This window comes from Canis lupus, chromosome 33, assembly GCF_048164855.1.
Source record: "Canis lupus baileyi chromosome 33, mCanLup2.hap1, whole genome shotgun sequence".
Lineage (NCBI taxonomy): Eukaryota > Metazoa > Chordata > Mammalia > Carnivora > Canidae > Canis > Canis lupus.
This window is the reverse complement of record NC_132870.1, coordinates 19117502-19139760: the sequence shown is the minus strand read 5'-3', so window position 1 is coordinate 19139760 and position 22259 is coordinate 19117502.

Here is a 22259-nt window from a genome sequence, read left to right as displayed (position 1 = left end):
AAGTACACAGAATCAGAAGATACTCCCCGGTGGTTCTTTTTTTGTTTGTTTGTTTTTGTTTTTGTTTTTGTTTTGTTTTGCTTTTTGATTTGTTTCCTTCCCCCACCCCCTTTTTTTCTCCTTTCTTTTTCTTTCTCTTTTTCTTCTTTTTTTTTTTTTTTTTTTTTCGTTTTTTTTTTCCTTTTTCTTCCCTTTTTTTTTCTCTTTCTCTTTTCTTTCCTTCTTTCTCTCCTCTCTTTTTCTCTTTTTCCCAATACAACTTGCTTTTGGCCACTCTGCACTGAGCAAAATGACTAGAAGGAAAACCTCACCTCAAAAGAAAGAATCAGAAACAATCCTCTCTCCCACAGAGTTACAAAATCTGGATTACAATTCAATGTCAGAAAGCCAATTCAGAAGCACTATTATACAGCTACTGGTGGCTCTAGAAAAAAGTATAAAGGACTCAAGAGACTTCATGACTGCAGAATTTAGAGCTAATCAGGCAGAAATTAAAAATCAATTGAATGAGATGCAATCCAAACTAGAAGTCCTAACGACGAGGGTTAACGAGGTGGAAGAACGAGTGAGTGACCTAGAAGACAAGTTGATAGCAAAGAGGGAAACTGAGGAAAAAAGAGACAAACAATTAAAAGACCATGAAGATAGATTAAGGGAAATAAACGACAGCCTGAGGAAGAAAAACCTACGTTTAATTGGGGTTCCCGAGGGTGCCGAAAGGGACAGAGGGCCAGAATATGTATTTGAACAAATTCTAGCTGAAAACTTTCCTAATCTGGGAAGGGAAACAGGCATTCAGATCCAGGAAATAGAGAGATCCCCCCCTAAAATCAATAAAAACCGTTCAACACCTCGACATTTAATTGTGAAGCTTGCAAATTCCAAAGATAAGGAGAAGATCCTTAAAGCAGCAAGAGACAAGAAATCCCTGACTTTTATGGGGAGGAGTATTAGGGTAACAGCAGACCTCTCCACAGAGACCTGGCAGGCCAGAAAGGGCTGGCAGGATATATTCAGGGTCCTAAATGAGAAGAACATGCAACCAAGAATACTTTATCCAGCAAGGCTCTCATTCAAAATGGAAGGAGAGATAAAGAGCTTCCAAGACAGGCAGCAACTAAAAGAATATGTGACCTCCAAACCAGCTCTGCAAGAAATTTTAAGGGGGCCTCTTAAAATTCCCCTTTAAGAAGAAGTTCAGTGGAACAGTCCACAAAAACAAAGACTGAATAGATATCATGATGACACTAAACTCCTATCTCTCAATAGTAACTCTGAATGTGAACGGGCTTAATGACCCCATCAAAAGGCGCAGGGTTTCAGACTGGATAAAAAAGCAGGACCCATCTATTTGCTGTCTACAAGAGACTCATTTTAGACAGAAGGACACCTACAGCCTGAAAATAAAAGGTTGGAGAACCATTTACCATTCGAATGGTCCTCAAAAGAAAGCAGGGGTAGCCATCCTTATATCAGATAAACTAAAATTTACCCCAAAGACTGTAGTGAGAGATGAAGAGGGACACTATATCATACTTAAAGGATCTATTCAACAAGAGGACTTAACAATCCTCAATATATATGCTCCGAATGTGGGAGCTGCCAAATATATAAATCAATTATTAACCAAAGTGAAGAAATACTTAGATAATAATACACTTATACTTGGTGACTTCAATCTAGCTCTTTCTATACTCGATAGGTCTTCTAAGCAAAACATCTCCAAAGAAACGAGAGCTTTAAATGATACACTGGACCAGATGGATTTCACAGATATCTACAGAACTTTACATCCAAACTCAACTGAATACACATTCTTCTCAAGCGCACATGGAACTTTCTCCAGAATAGACCACATATTGGGTCACAAATCGGGTCTGAACCGATACCAAAAGACTGGGATTGTCCCCTGCATATTCTCGGACCATAATGCCCTGAAATTAGAACTAAATCACAACAAGAAGTTTGGAAGGACCTCAAACACATGGAGGTTAAGGACCATCCTGCTAAAAGATAAAAGGGTCAACCAGGAAATTAAGGAAGAATTAAAAAGATTCATGGAAACTAATGAGAATGAAGATACAACCGTTCAAAATCTTTGGGATGCAGCAAAAGCAGTCCTAAGGGGGAAATACATCGCAATACAAGCATCCATTCAAAAACTGGAAAGAACTCAAATACAAAAGCTAACCTTACACATAAAGGAGCTAGAGAAAAAACAGCAAATAGATCCTACACCCAAGAGAAGAAGGGAGTTAATAAAGATTCGAGCAGAACTCAACGAAATCGAGACCAGAAGAACTGTGGAACAGATCAACAGAACCAGGAGTTGGTTCTTTGAAAGAATTAATAAGATAGATAAACCATTAGCCAGCCTTATTAAAAAGAAGAGAGAGAAGACTCAAATTAATAAAATCATGAATGAGAAAGGAGAGATCACTACCAACACCAAGGAAATACAAACGATTTTAAAAACATATTATGAACAGCTATACGCCAATAAATTAGGCAATCTAGAAGAAATGGATGCATTCCTGGAAAGCCACAAACTACCAAAACTGGAACAGGAAGAAATAGAAAACCTGAACAGGCCAATAACCAGGGAGGAAATTGAAGCAGTCATCAAAAACCTCCCAAGACACAAGAGTCCAGGGCCAGATGGCTTCCCAGGAGAATTTTATCAAACGTTTAAAGAAGAAATCATACCTATTCTCCTAAAGCTGTTTGGAAAGATAGAAAGAGATGGAGTACTTCCAAATTCGTTCTATGAAGCCAGCATCACCTTAATTCCAAAGCCAGACAAAGACCCCGCCAAAAAGGAGAATTACAGACCAATATCCCTGATGAACATGGATGCAAAAATTCTCAACAAGATACTGGCCAATAGGATCCAACAGTACATTAAGAAAATTATTCACCATGACCAAGTAGGATTTATCCCTGGGACACAAGGCTGGTTCAACACCCGTAAAACAATCAATGTGATTCATCATATCAGCAAGAGAAAAACCAAGAACCATATGATCCTCTCATTGGATGCAGAGAAAGCATTTGACAAAATACAGCATCCATTCCTGATCAAAACTCTTCAGAGTGTAGGGATAGAGGGAACATTCCTCGACATCTTAAAAGCCATCTATGAAAAGCCCACAGCAAATATCATTCTCAATGGGGAAGCACTGGGAGCCTTTCCCCTAAGATCAGGAACAAGACAGGGATGTCCACTCTCACCACTGCTATTCAACATAGTACTGGAAGTCCTAGCCTCAGCAATCAGACAACAAAAAGACATTAAAGGCATTCAAATTGGCAAAGAAGAAGTCAAACTCTCTCTCTTCGCCGATGACATGATACTCTACATAGAAAACCCAAAAGTCTCCACCCCAAGATTGCTAGAACTCATACAGCAATTCGGTAGCGTGGCAGGATACAAAATCAATGCCCAGAAGTCAGTGGCATTTCTATACACTAACAATGAGACTGAAGAAAGAGAAATTAAGGAGTCAATCCCATTTACAATTGCACCCAAAAGCATAAGATACCTAGGAATAAACCTCACCAAAGATGTAAAGGATCTATACCCTCAAAACTATAGAACACTTCTGAAAGAAATTGAGGAAGACACAAAGAGATGGAAAAATATTCCATGCTCATGGATTGGCAGAATTAATATTGTGAAAATGTCAATGTTACCCAGGGCAATATACACGTTTAATGCAATCCCTATCAAAATACCATGGACTTTCTTCAGAGAGTTAGAACAAATTATTTTAAGATTTGTGTGGAATCAGAAAAGACCCCGAATAGCCAGGGGAATTTTAAAAAAGAAAACCATATCTGGGGGCATCACAATGCCAGATTTCAGGTTGTACTACAAAGCTGTGGTCATCAAGACAGTGTGGTACTGGCACAAAAACAGACACATAGATCAGTGGAACAGAATAGAGAATCCAGAAGTGGACCCTGAACTTTATGGGCAACTAATATTCGATAAAGGAGGAAAGACTATCCATTGGAAGAAAGACAGTCTCTTCAATAAATGGTGCTGGGAAAATTGGACATCCACATGCAGAAGAATGAAACTAGACCACTCTCTTTCACCATACACAAAGATAAACTCAAAATGGATGAAAGATCTAAATGTGAGACAAGATTCCATCAAAATCCTAGAGAAGAACACAGGCAACACCCTTTTTGAACTCGGCCATAGTAACTTCTTGCAAGATACATCCACAAAGGCAAAAGAAACAAAAGCAAAAATGAACTATTGGGACTTCATCAAGATAAGAAGCTTTTGCACAGCAAAGGATACAGTCAACAAAACTCAAAGACAACCTACAGAATGGGAGAAGATATTTGCAAATGACATATCAGATAAAGGGCTAGTTTCCAAGATCTATAAAGAACTTATTAAACTCAACACCAAAGAAACAAACAATCCAATCATGAAATGGGCAAAAGACATGAACAGAAATCTCACAGAGGAAGACATAGACATGGCCAACATGCATATGAGAAAATGCTCTGCATCACTTGCCATCAGGGAAATACAAATCAAAACTACAATGAGATACCACCTCACACCAGTGAGAATGGGGAAAATTAACAAGGCAGGAAACAACAAATGTTGGAGAGGATGCGGAGAAAAGGGAACCCTCCTACACTGTTGGTGGGAATGTGAACTGGTGCAGCCACTCTGGAAAACTGTGTGGAGGTTCCTCAAACAGTTAAAAATATACCTGCCCTACGACCCAGCAATTGCACTGTTGGGGATTTACCCCAAAGATACAAATGCAATGAAACGCCGGGACACCTGCACCCCGATGTTTCTAGCAGCAATGGCCACGATAGCCAAACTGTGGAAGGAGCCTCGGTGTCCAACGAAAGATGAATGGATAAAGAAGATGTGGTTTATGTATACAATGGAATATTACTCAGCTATTAGAAATGACAAATACCCACCATTTGCTTCAACGTGGATGGAACTGGAGGGTATTATGCTGAGTGAAGTAAGTCAGTCGGAGAAGGACAAACATTATATGTTCTCATTCATTTGGGGAATATAAATAATAGTGAAAGGGAAAATAAGGGAAGGGAGAAGAAATGTGTGGGAAATATCAGAAAGGGAGACAGAATGTAAAGACTGCTAACTCTGGGAAACGAACTGGGGGTGGTGGAAGGGGAGGAGGGCGGGGGGTGGGAGTGAATGGGTGACGGGCACTGGGTGTTATTCTGTATGTTAGTAAATTGAACACCAATAAAAAAAAAAAAAAAAAAAAAAAAAAAAAAAAAAAAAGAGTGGGACACTTAACCAACTGAGCCACTCAGGGTCCCCACCATTTTTTTAAAGATTCATTTATTATAAGGATAGAAATATTTTTAAAATAACAACAATTCTAATTATTTTATACATGTTTGAACATATTAGAATCTGGTTCTGGTGTCCAATAATAGTGTTTAATTCATGTCATATTAAATAGCACAATCGAAGAGTATTATGTGCCCCAGTGTAAGCATAAATCATAGTTACATAAGTCTAAGCTGCATCTGTGTTCCTCAAACTTGACAGTACGTAAGAATGAGATGGAGCACTTACTAAAGCAGAGATTCTTATTTGATAGGACTAGGGCAGGACCTAAACATTTGCATTTCTCCCAGCTCCAAGTGATGCTGCTAGTAGTGATTCATGGACCACAATTTGATTAGCATTCAGTGGTTTCTTAGTGCGGCGGTCCTCAAAATGCAGATTCTAGACGAACCTTCATCAACAGAACTACCTGGAAACTTGTCAGAAATACAAATTATCAGGATTTACCCCACATCTGTTAAATCAGAAATTCTAGAGATGGGCCTAAGAAGCTGGAAAGCATGTGGCTGATTATATGTTACTAATATAGTTAGGGCATGTGAAGTTATATTTTTTACTGTGATTCTACTGAAAATCAATCCATTGCCTTACATGTATTTAATAAATGATGATTTAATTCTACCAAATGCAGAAATAATCAATACTTAAAGAAAAAAATTGTGTTGTCATGACAAGATTTTGAATTTTTTAATCTAGTTTTTTTTTCAATTTCATAAAATGCTTTTTAAAATTTATATTTATTTATTTATTTATTTATTTATTTATTTATTTATTTATTTTAGACAATGAGACAAGGAGAGAGAGAGAGAGCAGGGGAGGGAGGAGCAGAGGGAGATGGAGAGAGAGTCTTAAACAGACTCTGTGCTGAGGATGGTGTCTGAGGTGGGGCTCCATCTCAGGACACTTAGATCACAACCTGAACCAAAACTAAGAGTCACTTAACTGACTACACTACCCTGATGCTCCTCATAAAAATGCTTTAAACATGAAAAAAGTACTATAAGCCATGAACTATTGAATTTTAATACATGCTGCTTTATGATATGTTTACGTAAAGATGGTAGTCTCCTAGGTGCTTTCCAGAAGACTTCAAGAATATCTATTTAATTCTCTCTTCCTTATGCATTGCAAAATTTAAAACACTTGCATCTGGATAATGCGTAAATCTCAGAAAGATTTACTTAAGAGTGGTGACTAAATAATTATTCTACTCAATATCCTGCTTGGCAAAAATGTGGGGAATCATGTACTCTCAGACAAAACTTAGGGATATAAGTCAACATAGAGACTTTTGGGGGAAATTTGGCAGAATATATTAAAATGAAAATGTATGGGGCAGCCTGGGTGGCTCAGCGGTTTAAGCGCCTGCCTTCGGCCCAGGACATGATCCTGGGGTCCCGGGATCGAGTCCCATGTCAGGCTCCCTGCATGGAGTCTGCTTCTCCCTCTACCTGTGTCACTGCCTCTCTCTCTCTCTCTCTCTTTCTCTCTCTCTCATGAATAAATAAATAAATCTTTTAAAAAAATGAAAATTTTCTAGAAAATCACTTATACATATGCATGAGAAGAATATGTTATATATAATCAGGAAAATTTGCAAACAATCAAAATTTTTACCCTGAAGAAACTAGCTAAATAAAATATGGCTGAATCTGCTTATGGAATATTATACGGTAATTAACAAAAATAAATAAGACATTTCATTAACAACATCTAAGACAATTAATGTGTTGGGTGGAAATTACAGAAATAGGCAGTATAAATGATTCATATAAAAAACAATTACAAAAGTAATGGATTGGTCTCTGTATTTGTTGTACATGAAATAACTTCTGAAGTCAAACTGATAAGTATTTTGGGGGATTTTGATATATAAATAATATATTTTTAAAATTTTATTTATTTATTCATAGACACAGAGAGAGAGAGGCAGAGACACAGGCAGAGGGAGAAGCAGGCTCCATGCAGGGTACCCAATGTGGGACTCGATCCCGGGTCTCCAGGATCACACCCCAGGCTGCAGGTGGCACTAAAATGCTGCACCACTGGGGCTGCCCTATATAAATAATATTTACATGAACAAAATTTAAAAGTAGAAGTCAATACAAAATCTTTTTTTTTCAACACAAAATCTGATTCTTGCTCATCTCCAATATAAGCAAAGCTCCTTGTAATATGATATCTTTAAAATGTTAGTAACGTGTAGGCTTACAGAATTGTAATAATCCCAGAAGCATTTACATATCTGCAGCCTACAGACCAGTTTGCTTTGAGAAGTTAGATCATGATCAAGGTCTAGATAAATGCTTTAGTATAAAAAATTTCTTTTTATACCTTTACTACATTTCATAGAATTATCCTTTTATATTTTTTGTGAGTTTTCTCTATTTCTCTTATATGATAAACTTTCTCTGAATTTATTTGCCTGTATCAAGCATTTTTAAATTTTATTTTAGTCCTTGTATAATTTCAATAAATACTTTTCACATTTAAGACAAATGTAATTAAGTTCTCTATTTGAAAATATCCTAATTGTAAGAAAAACTAACTGAGTTAGAAAAGGGTGCTCTTGACACATTTAATCTGATATATTATTATTCACTTTACCTTTCTACAACATGGATGAATTATTCATTATTCTACCAGTTAGGTGCTCAGAGTCATCAAGTATTTGCCTTAGTGCAATATACACTGAATTTGCACATAGAGGTTTGTATAGCATAGAAATAAGCAAATGTATAAGATCCTCTTAAAAAAAAAAAACAAAAAACATTCTTCTTAACATTTTAGACATAATAAAAAATGTTGTACTGTCCCTATGGCATGTAGTATTATTTTAATATTGAAATTAACTCTAATACTACTTAACCGTGATGATCAGTTCAGTTTTATGTGTGAGTTTGGCTAAGCTATAGGACCTAGTTATTCAAAGAAACACTAGTCAGAGTGTTGCTCTGAAGCTATTTTGTAGATGTGTTTGACATCTATAATCCGTTAACTTCATGTAAAGGAGATTATTCTTGATAATCTGCATGTGGCTGATCTCATCTGTGGAAGGCCCCTATCAGCAGATCTGAGGTTTCCTGGGGGAGAAGTTCCTCCTGTCAACTTCAGTATTGGTTCCTGCCTAAAAGTTTCCAGCCTGCCCTTCCTAAATATGTGAAAGTGGCTTTGGAACCAAAGAATGATAGGGAGTGGAAAAAATTTGAGGCTCAGAAAAAAAAAAAAAAAGCCTAGATGTCCTTGAACAGAATGTTAGCAGCAGTATGAACATTAAAACTGCTTCTGGGGCAGCCCAGGTGGCTCAGCAGTTTAGTGCTGCCTTGAGCCCAGGGTGTGATCCTGGAGACCCGGGATTGAGTCCTGTGTTGGGCTCCCTGCTTGGAGCCTGCTTCTCCTTCTGCCTGTGTCTCTGTCTCTGTCTCTCTCTCTCTCATGAATAAATAAATAAATAAATCTTAAAAAAAAAAAAACTGCTTCTGTCTGGTGACCTCTTGGAAGTGAGAAGCATAGTGGAGAAGGTTTCTGTTGTTTTAGAGACTACCTGTGTTGTTATGAACAGAATGTTGAGAGGAATGTGGACATTAAAAGGCTTAGAAAGGAATGAGCAACATGTTGTTGAAGCTGAAGGAAAGATGGTCGTGGTTATAAAGTGCCAGAAAACTTATCTAAATTGTGTTCTAGAATTGTGTGGAAAGAAGAACTTACCTGTAATGAATTGCAATATTTAGTTGAGGAAATTGCCAAGGTAAGGGTTTTATGTGATCTTGTTTCTTACTGATGTTTATAGGAACATGCAAGAGGAGGAGGTTAAATTGAGGAAATAATTTGTGATATAATAAGAAAGATATTTAGTTTTTGTTCCAGTTCCTGGCACAGAGCTCCTAAAGCCCCTTGGAATTTCCTGAGTGATAAGGATGATAAAAGTGTCTCTTGTTCTAATAAGGTGACTCCTGGCTGGGCCTAGCTACTTTGGGGGGGGGGGTGCTGTTTGCAAGAAAAAAACAAGCTTTGATTAGAGCTTGGAACTTTCAATCTCATGCCCTAACCTCCAGGATAGGTGTAGGTCTGAGGAATGACTGAATTAGCAATAGCATGATCATGCTATGGAATGAAACTCGAATAAAAACCTAAAAGAAAGGGGTTCAAGGACTTTCTGGGTTGGCAAACACATCCATGTCATGGCAGGATGGTATACCCCAACTCCCTGGGGATAGAGACTCCTGTACTTGGAACCCTTCTGGACCATGTCCTGTGTATCTCTTCAGCTGGGTACTCATTTGTATCCTTTATAATAAACTTCAATAATAAGAATATAGCATTTTCTTGAATTCTAAGAGTCATTCTAGAAAATTATCAACCTTGGTGATAGATTGTGGAAACTTCCAAACTGGTAGTGATGTTGGGCAGAAGTATGGGTGACTGGGGGGCCTGCTACTTGCCACTGGCTTCTGAAGTGAGGACAATCTTGTAGAACTGAGCCCTAAAATCTTTGGTGTCTGACCCAGACTCCAGATGGGTAGTATCAGAACTGAATTGAATACTAAGACACTCAAAAGTTGGTATGGGAGACTCAGAGAACTAGTTGGCATGAGGGGGAAACAAACAAAACAAAAACCCAAACCTCTCAGAACTGTTAAGCAAAACGGAACTAGTACTTGTTGATTTGGTAAATTCTCAGCCTACCAGATTGTAAAAAAAATGCAAAAATGAGGATAAACATAAAATAGATTACAAATAATGGGTAAAGTATTTGGGGAAGCTGGGCCAGTGTGAATATATTTAGCATGTGCAAGAAACATGAATTTTGGATGATAAGGCAGATTGTCGTGGGTTACATGGTGGCCTAGCAAAGATATGTTCACATCCTAATCTGTGAAATCTATGATCATTATCTTGTTTGGAAGAAAGTGTTTGCATCTGTGATAAAGCTAAGGGTCTTGAGAGGAAGAACATATCCTGCATTGTACAGTTGGGCTCTAGATGCTGCCACATGTGTCTTATGACATAGAGGGAGATTAGATTAAGAAACACAAAGGAAGAAAGACATAAACAAGAGGAGGCGGCAATATGACCATGGGTGCAGAGATTAGAGTGATGTGGCCACTAGCCAAGGGAAACCTGAAAATACCAGAAGCTGGAAAGGACAAAGAATGGAGTTTTCTCCAGGGGATTTAAGGGTGCACAGCCCTACCCACACTTTGATTTTAGACTTTTCATTACCAGAAGTGTGAAAGAATAAATTCCCTGTTGTTTTCAGACATCCAATTTGTGGTGATATGTTATAGTAGCCCGAGGAAACTAATACGTTAACTAAATCTAATTTCATTTTAAGAAAGTTGCCTTTTGTAGGTACAAAAAAACTAAATTAAAAAAATCAAATACGTATCTTTCCTCTATTAGTGCCATTTATAGTCTATTTGCCTCTTATCAAGTGGTACCAGAGGGTAGAAAATGCTACAGAAGCATAGATGATCTTGTGTACCTCCCTATGTATTTCCTCTGAAGTAGAGAACAAATAGAAAAAGTGACAATGTAACAGAATTTGACTGATATACTCATGTATCTGAAAATTGAAACCTCTCATGATAGGAGCAAAAGTAACTATTATGATCCTAAAAAGGCTAAAAGTGTAGTCCTTCCTATTGGTTCACAATTTCTCAAGTTAAATTTTTCATCACTTTTGGAAAGCCAATTTTAAAATTATAAGTATGATCACCTACAAGGATGCTCTAACACTATGTTGGCTGTTAGATAACATAGCACCTATAACAGTGTGTATTTTCTAAGTTGAACATGTAAAAGAGATGAAATCTGGTAGGTCAAGACAGTGATTCTCCACTTGGCAGAAGTAAGTAGAGGGAATGACAGATTTATTTGTTTAGTTGTTGTTGTTGTTTCCAAATTCCTCATGTACTTTAAGGATCTCATAGATCCTCTTTAGATGAATATCCATCACTGTATCCAAGAAAATCACTGCCACTATGAGCTTTTTATTTAACAGGTTGTACATTTTTCTTCAGATGTGTTGCAATAAAAAATATTAGCTAGGGATTAGTGTCTTGTTTATAAGTTATCATTGTGGATGTGAAAATAAATGCTAAAGTGATTCATCTTTATCCCTAACATATTTACCATTTTTTGTATATATAGAGAAGATTTGTATAATATTTGCTACTCCTAGATTTTGCAAGATCGGTATTCAAAAGAATGGTTATTTCTTCTTGGGCCATTTGTTTGCATTTTAGAAGACAATTATATCAGTAAAAAAGGCTATGGCTTCATAGTTTTAACAGTTAAGTTTGCTGTGGTTGAAATACAGAATTCAAGGTTTTTCTAACACCACTTCACAGCACTTTGAATTTCTTTCTTCATAAATGAAAAATAATGGTTCTGAACTTTGTGTGATGTATAATGATAAAATTCAAAGTGGAAGACAGCACCTTTAGTAATTCCATTAGCAGTTTTTAAGTCCCATATGCATGCACAATAGGACACCATATTCATTTGGTTGAGTGCTTTGAGTATTTTTTCAGGCTTTGTCACTAGATTGGGAGCAAGAGTAGGATTTGGGGAGCACTGAAAATTAGTGAGTGATGAACTGAGAAAGAAGAGGTCAGGAATTGATAATGGCAACTTCACAGTGCTGAAATTACCTCCTCCTTAATCCTTTTAAGCACCACCTGTGAAATGGCAGGAATAAACAAGTTCTACTGGTATAATAGAAAATCAGAAAAAATGCTTCATTCTAAAGATGAAATTTTATGTACCACAAATCAGGAGCCTTGCCACTTGACTATTAATATCAATGTTGCAAAATGTAGATAGTGTAGGTTGACAAAGTTGTAAAGTTTTAATACTTTTTGTGATTCTCTTTCTAAATTGTTCATAATTCTTTTTAAAATATTTTCTTAATGTTTATGTTAAAGACATGTTTGAGAATCAAACTTTGTGTTTCTGAACATGAGGTGTAAGATGAAAGAGGATGATTCTAGGCTTGGATCTATGGTTGCTTCTAATATGTTTGGTAATAATTGAAATCTTCAAAGTCAATTCAAAGTAATGAACCAAAGCAATGATGGAAAAAAAAAACTGCATCAACAATAATAAGAACAAATCCCATTTTTACCATGAAAACTAGAGTCAATTATTTTTACACAAGTTGACAATCCTAGTTATCTAATTGTATTGTATATCGAGGGTTGCAAACAATATCAAAGAGAGGCAAGTTGAGTGAAAAGGGACCAACACAAACCACAGTCTCTTGACAAGGAAAGGTATTAGAAATGGTTCTTAGAAACTTAAACTCAGCAAAGATTTCCTAAAAAAAAAAAAAAAAAAAAAAACCTAGTTGTATTCAATGAAGAGTTTCAAAAACCCAGTTACTTAGTGATGGGAATTATTATCCCAAAAAGGAAAAGTCACATAGTCAGTAAAAGCATAATGATGGAAATACATAAAATTATAGCAATAAAATGCTAGGTTAAGAAGCAGTTAGGTAAATAGAAGACCCCATTCTCTATTGGTATAGTAAGTTGAAAAAGTGAAGACATATCACCTAAAACTGAAGAGATTTGAGAGTAAATAAATAGAAAACAACTCTTTACAGATAGATAAGTAAACAGATTTCATCACTATCAAGTCTTAGTATTTGGAAAAATTGTCAGTGTTGGTCAAATTCACAAACGACTTTTTCTTGCTGCAACAATAAAAATCCAAGATATATTTCATGTTTTGTCTTCATATCTCGAAGGTTCTGTCCAGGAAGAACTGTGTCGGTTTCTTTACTAATGTTATTATATTAGTGGTTGGCTCCATGAGAGGTTTTGCTTCTTGTTATAAAATAAAATCTTGACAGGGTTATAATACACTGCTTTGTTCCCAGATAAATGCCAAAATATTTGGAGAGGAAATGAAAACCAAAATGTCTGGATGATGCTACAAAATGATTGATTTTATTAAAGGATGATCCATTCCCTTGAGTATGTTAAAAGATATGAAAAACTGGGACAAAGAGCGCATAAGTCTTTTAATACATATAGAAATCTGCGGTCATTGTAGAGAGAGTTCTCAGCAAAATGTTTCAGCTGCAAGGTGAATTTCAGTAGCACATTTAAGGAAATATCAAGCCAAATTTTGTCGAATGCTTTGAAAATAATGTGACTGTCCATAGTAAACTAATTAGCAGTCATTGTTTCCTCACATGAACTAGGTGAACAAGTCCCTGTTAGGCTCTGGACTGACAGGATTCTTACACTTTATTATTTATTTATTTATTTATTTATTTTTTGATTCTTACACTTTAAAAGGAAATTGAATCTTTGAAAAATCATGATGGAAATGAAATCTTTAAAAATTTCTATTTTTGCTTGGGTTTGCCAGTGAAGAAGGATATCAACAAATATCATCTCAATCTCACATTAATTAAAGGTGGTATTAATCATCTGCCAGCAGAAAATATCTTCAAGAAAAACCTAATATCCAAGGCTTTTGCTAATGTTTAAAGTGTCTTAATGGTATTGAGTCAGTTATATCAGTGACAAAATAAAATAACTAACAACCTAGAGAAAAAAAAAAAAAAAAACATAGAAAATATGACTAGAACAGCCCGGGTGGCTCGGAGGTTTGGTGCTGCCTTCAGCCCAGGGCTTGATCCTGGAGACACAGGATCGAGTCCAACATCGGGCTCCCTGCATGGAGCCTGCTTCTCCCTCTGCCTGTGGCTCTCTGCCTCTCTCTCTCTCTCTCTCTGTCTCTCATGAATAAATAAATAAATAAGTCTTTAAAAATTAAGATAAAATAAAATCCTGAAAATCTCTTAAAAAAAAAAAAAAAAGAAAAGAAAAGAGGACCAAACCATTGAGGTAAAAGATCATGCTTTTAGAATAAGGTTAATTTATATAGTCAAAAATATAGAAAGGCTGGAGAATTTTAGAAGACCTAAAATTTACCAAAAATCACATGAATACTCTGAAGTTGAAAAATAAAATGGTGAAAGTATAGTTCAATAGACTTTAATAACACACTAGACAGAGCAGGAAAGAAAAGTAGTAAAGTAAAATGTAGTTTAGCAGAAAATGTCAAATTGAAGTCTGGAAAGAAAAAAATAAAAGGCAGATGGCCTTAAAAGTTATAAAGCATATGAAAGAAATAGCTAATTTTCAATAGTTGGAGTCCTATGTAGGGAGATAGAATGAGACAATTCATAAATGGAGGGAAAAATTATTTAAAAATTAAGAATTGGGGATCCCTGGGTGGCGCAGCGGTTTAGTGCCCGCCTTTGACCCAGGGCGCGATCCTGGAGACTCGGGATCGAATCCCACGTCGGGCTCCCGGTGCATGGAGCCTGCTTCTCCCTCTGCCTGTGTCTCTGCCTCTCTCTCTCTCTCTGTGACTATCATAAATAAATAAAAATTAAAAAAATTAAGAATTGAATGCAGGTGTATTAAAAAAAAGTCATGACAAAGTTGATTTATCCTACAAATTCAAGATAGGTTTAACATTTAACATTTAACATTTACAATCCTCCACATTAACAAGGTATGGGAGGAAAATCATGACTATAATGATAGATGCCAAAAAAACCAAATTTAACAAAATTCATCAACTATTCATGAATTTTAAAAATAATTAGCAGACCAGGAATAGAAGGGAGTTTACTTAATACTGAAATTCCTATAGTAAACTGCCTATTTAATGATGATATATTATAAAATTTCACTGTGAAACTAGGAATGGTAAAGGTTTCCTTTTTTAAGAGTTTATTTATTTATTTTGGAGAGAGAAAAAACAGAGAGAGAGAGAGAGAGAGAGAGAAGGAGCAGGGGAGGGCCAGAGGAGAAGCAGACTTCCTGCTGAGCAGGGAGCCTGGCTTGGGGCTCCATCCTGATCCCAAGGCTCCAGGAACATGACCTGAGCAGGAGGCAGATGTTTAGCCAACTGAGCCACCCAGTCACCCCAGGTTCTGAGAAGGTTTCTAACACCACTTTTACTCAACATTTTCATTGGAGGAACTTTTCTGATGAAGGAAAAAGAAGTAAGAGATACAGGGATTGGAAAGGAAAGAATAACACTGTTATTATTCACAGATAGCATTATATAGTATATAGGAATCCATAAGTATATTAGAAAGAGAGTTAGTGTGTGACTTTAAAAAGGTCATTGGATTAAATATTGACATATAAAAATAAGTTGTATGTTTTTACTTACAAACAAGAAATGCAATTTTGAAGATATTATTCATTAAAAAAAATACACTAAGAAACTAAGACTACTACACTAAGAAAAATATTGAGATGGGGTCCCTGAGTGGCTCAGTAGTTGAGCATCTGCCTTTGGGCAAGGTTATGATCCAGGGTCCTAGGATCTAGTCCTGCATCAGGCTCCCTGCAGGCAGCCTGCTTCTCCTTCTGGTATGTCTCTCCCTCCCTCTCTCTCTTTCTCTCTCTTTCTCTCTCTCTGTCCTCATAAATAAATAAATAAATTCTTCTAAAAAAGAAAAATATTGAGATAAAATACAGATTATTCAATGGAGAAGAATCCACCTGTATGTCAGCTTGTCATTTCTTTCAATGCCTTCTTGATAAAAATCTCAGCATGTAAGTAGAAATGAGATAATCAAGAATAGTAAAGATAACCTTGAAGAAATGAACCCTGTTGGAGGATATAATTCTTATTAAGACCTGGGTGGCTTAGTTAGTTATATAAGTGCCTGACTCTTGGTTTTGGGTCAGGTTGTGATCTCAAGGTCCTGAAATGGAGCCCTGCCTGGGGCTCTGCCCTCAGCTTGGAGTGTGCTTAAGACTCTCTCCCTCTCCCTCTGCCACTTCCCACTTGCACATGCTCTCTCTCTCTCTCTCTCTCTTTCTCTTTATCTCAAAAAAAAAAAAAAAGACTTATAGTAAGGTTATAGTTATCAGTATACATGTATACTATATACATATATTTTACATAGTGCTATATTTACTCAAGGATAAGCAAATAGCTAAATGAATAGAATAAATAGTGCAGAAACTGGCCCGACATAAGACAAAGATGCATCTACCATATACTAAGAAAAGATGCTCTTTTCAATTAAGTGAAGCTGAGTTAATTATATACTTGCATAGGAAAATATAAACCTACTAACACCATACCCTACAAAAAAATTTAATTGCAGATGGATTTAGACCTATTCGAATGATAAAGCAATATTTCTATAATAAAACATATAAAACATATATTTATGACTTTGGAGTAGTCAAAGAGTTTTTAAACTGGCCTCAAGAAGCACTAATCCTAAAAAAATATTGATAATTATCTCCATTAAACTTAGAAATTTTGTTCATGAAAAGAAACCATTAGGAGGGAGAAAAGGCAAGGCACAGAGCTGGATATATTTATGTTGGAAAAAGTATTTGTATCCAGAAAAAACAAAGAATTCCAAATATCAACAAGAAAAAAAAAAGACAACTCAAACTTTACAAAATAAAATTTGAACTTATTCTTTGCAAAAAGTGATGTCCAAATGACCAAATAGTTCAATGTAAAGAATTTTAATCAGTAGTCATGAAGAAAATAAAGAATAAAGATTCAATTAAATGGAACCATGCACCTACCAGAACAGTGGCAAAATTAGAAAAAAAAAAAAAAACTTAAGAAAATATAATTTCAAGATTTGATGAGAATATGGAGCAAATAAAAAGCTCATTTATTTATGTTTGGAATGTAAATTGGTGCATTGCTTTAGAAAAAAACATTTGCTATATTTATTAAATCTTAGTGCTCTCTCTCTCTCTCTCTCTCTGATCCAGACCAAGGATATAACTGAAATGTCCATGAACAATAGAGAACTATTGCTAAAAACAACAATGTGATAAATCTCACACACTTAATGATGGTGAAAGAAGCTGGACACAAAACAATATGTACTATTTACTTTCATTTGTATAAAACTCAACTATGAGCAAACCAAAGTAATGAATTGCTTAGCACCTTAGGAGGTGCTAAGAAGCAAGATAGGACAAAATGGAGACTTCTGGGATAATGGTAATGTTCTGTACCTTCAGCTGAATTATAATTCTATATTCACTTAGTAAAGTATCACTGCAATGTATAGTTTGTAGTCCATGTACTTCTCTATGTGTGTGCCATAATTCAATGAGCATTTAAAAGAGTAAATTTAGAATTAAATAAATAAATGCCCTGCAAATAATTTTTATAGCCATGCCTATGGCTTTACCCTTTATTATTCTATCTTTTCTGTTGATTTGTGAGACTATGCATGTAAAGATCCTAAATTATTTTATTTTATTATTTTTATTTTTAGAATAAATTTTGATTCAGCACTATCATTTCCAGTAAGGTCAAAAATTGGTGTTTATTCAGATTACAGTTTTTAGTATAGACCTCATTGAATTAATACCGGTTTTCCTAGCTAATGATAGAATATGCATTACCATTTGTTTATATTTTTTGTTTTATATTCTTAACTTTCTTAATATTTTATCTTTTTTATTGTCTTAGTAGATGAGTCTATTTTTATTTATTAATTTAAAAAAACTGAATAGAGCTAATACACGCACGTTATCTTAGTTTCAGGTATACAAGAAAGTTATTCAACTTTTCTACATGGTATCTTATGCTCACCACAAGCATTGTTACCATCATTATACAATGCTATTACAACCTCATCAACTATATTTCCTATGCTGTGCCTTTTATTCCAGTGACTTACTCATTCTATAACTGGAAGCCCATATTTCCCACTTGCCTTCATACATTTTGCTCATCCCCATATCCCTCCCCTCGGCAACTATCAACTTGTGGTCCTTTAATTGGTATTTCATAATGTTTTATTTTGGAAAAACTACTTTTCATTAAAAAAATTAACCTTGTAAGTAGCTCCTTGAGCACATTCTCTTATAACGTGAAACTATTTTGTTGTTGTTTTTCTTTGGCATCTAAGTATCCAATTCGATCATCTGGAAGTTGTGGCCATTTTATCTATATCCAAGCTTTCTATTTCCAATTTCTTGCTTGTTTCTTTTTTCTTAGTGTACTGTTCACTCTGCTTATAAAAATAATACATATTTTATAAATCCTTGATGAGAAATCCAAGGTGATTTGTTTAGAATCAATCTGAAATAGGATAGCAGGCTGAAAACTAACAGGTCCACCTTCTATGATTTTCTGGTAAAGCATTATGTGGTAAAGAAGAGGTGAAAAGAGGATTATAATCATTACAGTAATTATAGCATATGCCAGAAGGAGTGAAATGAATTGTTTAAAAATTGGCTATTTTCAGTCTAGAAGTACGTATTAAAATTAGATTAATCTATATCAAAACTTCTGAGTCAGAGAGGCACTATTGGGGGAAATTGAGTCCTGAAAATAAGTTTGTTTTCTAAAATCTCATGATTAATCACCATAAGGGGCAGATTTCTTATCTCTCAAACTAGTATCTGGATAAAGGTGTATTACAAAGTCATTTCATAATCTAAGAACAATTAATTAATATAAATTAAATACAGACATTTTGACAAAACATAAGATTTTAATCATCCTTAAAACAATGCTTTTCAAAAAAAATGCTTTTATTTTGAAATAATTTTGGCTGATTTTTTTTTGTCCAAAATAAAATAGGATTTAGCATCCAATGTGTGCATGAAATAGTAAAAAACAGATAGAATATTAGATACACAGAACTATTTCCTTTCCTTATCTTTGAATATCTATTGATAATATATTAAAATTTATAACTGCAAAAATGTAAAGTTTTCCTCATTCTGAGTCCTGCTTTTGAGCATCTTCACAAAGAAAAAAATCTAAAAATAGGTAAATTGCTTTTCAGGATGCTGTTTATATTTAGTTTGTTTTAAAGATTTTTTTATTTGAGAGAGAGAGACAGAGAAAGCAAGCTCATGAGAGCAGGGGTAGGGGCAGAGAGGGAGAGAAAGAGATGCAGATTCCCTGCCGAGCTGACTCAGAGCTCCATCTCTGAACCCTGAGATATGACCTGAACTGAAATCAAGAGTCAGATGATTAAGCAACTGAGCCACTGGGCACATCTGGGGATCTGTATATTTAATTATAAATAGAAAAGCTAACCAATCATTTTGATAATGGCATTTTTGTTTCTGTTTTTGTTTTTCTTTCATCTCTTTCACAATGTACAAAGGATGTAATAAACTCATTAAAATGAGCACTAGGGCATGAATAGTGATGGTTAACATTTCTGAACTTGTCTTTCAAGAATAAGAGGTTTATAGAAGAAATAACATCAGGCTTTACTAATTAGCAAAAATATTTATTTGCATTTGAATCAAAATTCTGTTAACTAATATAAAACAAAATTTGGTAAAATTATGAACACTGCACATATTTGTCATTTTGAAGGTAAGTCAAGATTGTAGAGATTATGGTAAAGATAATGGCTAAATTTACTTGTTGTTGGACATCTTATCAATGAAGATTGAATCACTTGTGTTTGAAGATTGAATCACTTGTGTTTCACCCAGTTGTGTGGGTAGTTAAATTGTTGACATTCTTTCCCCAACCAAAATATTCTTATGCTTCTGTGCTTGGGAAAGGTAGATAGCCAATTTCCATTTCTCTAAGCAATTTCTTTCTTCCTTCATCCTTTAATTATTTTGACCTGGAAATTTAGCATTAATTAAAAAATAATTTATACACACTGGCATTTGGCAAGCAATGGATCAATGCTACTGTGAGATACATATATCATAGTTAGACCATTTCCATTCATAAGTAGTTCAGTCATTTAGACTAAAAAAAGCTTTACTTCATGGATGACTTCGTAGTCAAAAATGGCAAATTAGTATATGTTTGTTTTAATTGTCTTGATAGTCAAAGGCCAGAGAGGTAAAATGAGTGAAAGAAGGTGAATGAAATCAATAAGTCATAGGGAGTGGTGGGGAGTGCAGCCAACCAAAGAACAAAGATTCTGCATGAAGCCACTCACTGAGTACTGCAGATTGTCACTATACAAGAATATGAGGAAATTGTTCCCATCTTTCTGTTTCTAGAGAAGCTGATAATACGAGATTTTTGTTTGGACCCAAAATCACTCTCTCTCTCCCAATCTCTCTCTCTTAACATAACCTCAAGATTTTATTGTCTTCTTAGTATAACAAAATATGAAGCTTAGAACTGGATCACTTGGCCCTTTTTATTCTATCTCTTCTCAACTCAAAATGCTTTCATCTCTTAATAGCCAGTGTTTTCTCAGATTGCAGTTGGGCTCAACATATTCAAGCCTCAGCACAAAGTTAAATCAGCTTAGTCTGCCCAGCATAGCAATTCTGTTTCCTGTCAAAAGGCTACTTTCCCTGGGCATGAAGAGAATCTGCCTTTCTTGTACTGTGTCACTTTGTGGCATTGGTGCTTGCCACACTTCTCGGAGAAAGTCAGGCAGGTTCAAGGAATATTCATCTTGCTTGTGAGAGAGCTATGGGCACGGAAAAAAAAAAAAAAGAAAAAAAAAAAAAAAGCTCCTAACCCTTTTTTGTAAGAAAACATGGTAGACAAAATAGAACATATCTGTAAACCAGATCCAAACACTTTGGGCTTTAACTGGCCGCCTCTCTTTTTGATAAATGAGAGCAATATTCAAATATTTACTTCAACCAGTCTTAAGACAAATAAGACATGTTTGTAAGTTCATTGTATGAGCTTACATTTTAGTCTGTGAATGGGTGAGGGTTACTGCAAAAAATTACCCTTGGCTGGGGACTAGTTTGTCATAAAAACATGATACCTAAACACAATTCTGCAGTGCTGGCTTGCCAGGGAAGAAAATAAAAATTGTCATCCTAGTCACTACCAGTGGTGGGATAACTATTCCCTACATATATTTTACCAAGGTATCCTCTGGGGTTTTCAATCACTTGCTCTTAGAAGCCCAAATTGAGTGTACCTATACTGGCATAAGGGGGACTTTCTATATATGTAAATATGTATATATGTACATATGTATATATGTAAATTTTAAGTCTTTTAAGAAAAATTTCCTCTCTTTTTCATGACATATTTGTTTGCATATAAAAATATTTTAAAGAGTATTAACATTACTGTTCCAAGAACATGTGACAATTTGTTTTGTGGCTTCCAAGAGGAGAAGTCTTACAATCAAAGAATTACTTAGCCTGTGTGGTGGATTGGAATAGTCCATAAGGTGCCCCCTAAACACTGATCCAATAGAGTGGCCAAAGACACTCTACAGACAAACCATACAATATCAGTAATATTTTGTAGCTCACATCTGCATTTCAATTATTTTTCAAGTTCTGAAGAGAGCCAGACAATCATTAACAATATGTTATTTCCAGAAATCAGTCACAAACTGAACACTACTAGTCCACAACTTAATAAATGAAGCATAGTTTTATTGCCTCCATTGTCACATTTATTACAGACAGTGGTAGTATACATGCCAGAATTATCTCATATAAATAAATAAAAGTCTAAAAAGTATGCACTTTTATAAGTTCTTAAACACTACACCCACAAAAGGAGAAATTAATATAAGCAATATTGTCTTTTAAGAAAAACAGGCTCTAGCAACTATTTCAAAAGGCTAGCAACCTTAGTTTTTATTTATTTCAGTCCCCTTAGCTGTTATGAATTATTTAAATGATATATATTTATACTGTATAAAACCTGATTGTGTATTTATCTAGAGGCAAATTAGAAGACAATGTATTTCATGTGGAAGTCGACTTTTGACGTTCTATTTTTCACACTAAAATTCTTGAAGCAGCATAGGTCAATAGTCTAAAATCTGTGCTAGTCCTTTTTATTACAATATAAAATTTGGAATCTTTCTCTGTTGTAGGCAGAAGGCGAGTAATCTTTTAGAGTATGCACAAAGATTTTTCTTTTTTCTTATATA